Source organism: Seriola lalandi, unplaced genomic scaffold (genome assembly GCF_002814215.2).
Source record: "Seriola lalandi dorsalis isolate HSWRI2012SDOR001 ecotype SW California unplaced genomic scaffold, Sedor1 jcf7180002054977, whole genome shotgun sequence".
Taxonomy (NCBI): domain Eukaryota; kingdom Metazoa; phylum Chordata; class Actinopteri; order Carangiformes; family Carangidae; genus Seriola; species Seriola lalandi.
The window spans coordinates 20,554-21,291 of record NW_019525527.1 but is presented as its reverse complement, the minus strand read 5'-3'; the positions used below and the strand labels follow the sequence as shown (position 1 = coordinate 21,291).

Genomic DNA, 738 nt, shown 5'->3' with positions numbered 1-738 from the left:
CTGAACCCGCATAAAGTACCGGCAGCAAACCAGCAACCAAAACAACAACAGAGACATAGATAGGTGTCGCTTCAATAAAAATACCAGATATGTTTTGTCGGACAGCTTTTCTGTTTGTGTTCAGTCACAGATATAATCACCTACCGGAACAGCAGAAATGCTTTATCGTCGGAGGATTTATGGAGATGTATTATCAAATTGATTATGTAGAGTTTTTCCTAATAGTTCTCATTTTGCAATAAATACATTTTAAAAAATCCTTATTGAGAGAAAAAGGCTCCACTACAAGTGAAAATCCTTCTTAATCATTTTACCAGAGTAAAAGTCCACAAGTGTTATTAGTCAAATATAGTTAAAGCATCAAGTATCATGCAGAATGGACTCTGTCGTTATTATATCATCATATTGTCTGAAAAGTAACTGTAGCTGTGAAATGAATGTAGTACAAGTATAAAGAAGCAGAACATGGATATACTCTAGTAAAGTACAATTAAGATTGTAATTAAGTAAAGTACTGGAGTAAATGTACTTAGTTACTGTCACAATCAGACACATCCCTCCAAATAACTTGAAGAGACAGCTCCAAAATAAATGACTGACAGTCTCAATAAAGTTCACAATAAGATCAAATCTTAATTCAAAGGAAATCTCTTTCATGACGTCACCGATCACGTTTAAATTCAAATGTTCATAAAGATAAAGTTCCTGTTGGAGGAGCGGCAGGTTTGTGACGCAGTT

At 34.4% G+C, this 738-nt stretch overlaps 1 protein-coding gene across 1 annotated transcript in view; it reads right to left on the bottom strand.

Annotated features, from left to right (window-relative positions):
- Positions 1–738, bottom strand: part of LOC147817278 (protein NLRC3-like) — a 6,851-nt gene that overhangs the window by 5,968 nt on the left and 145 nt on the right. The gene's annotated exons all lie outside the window — the stretch shown is intronic.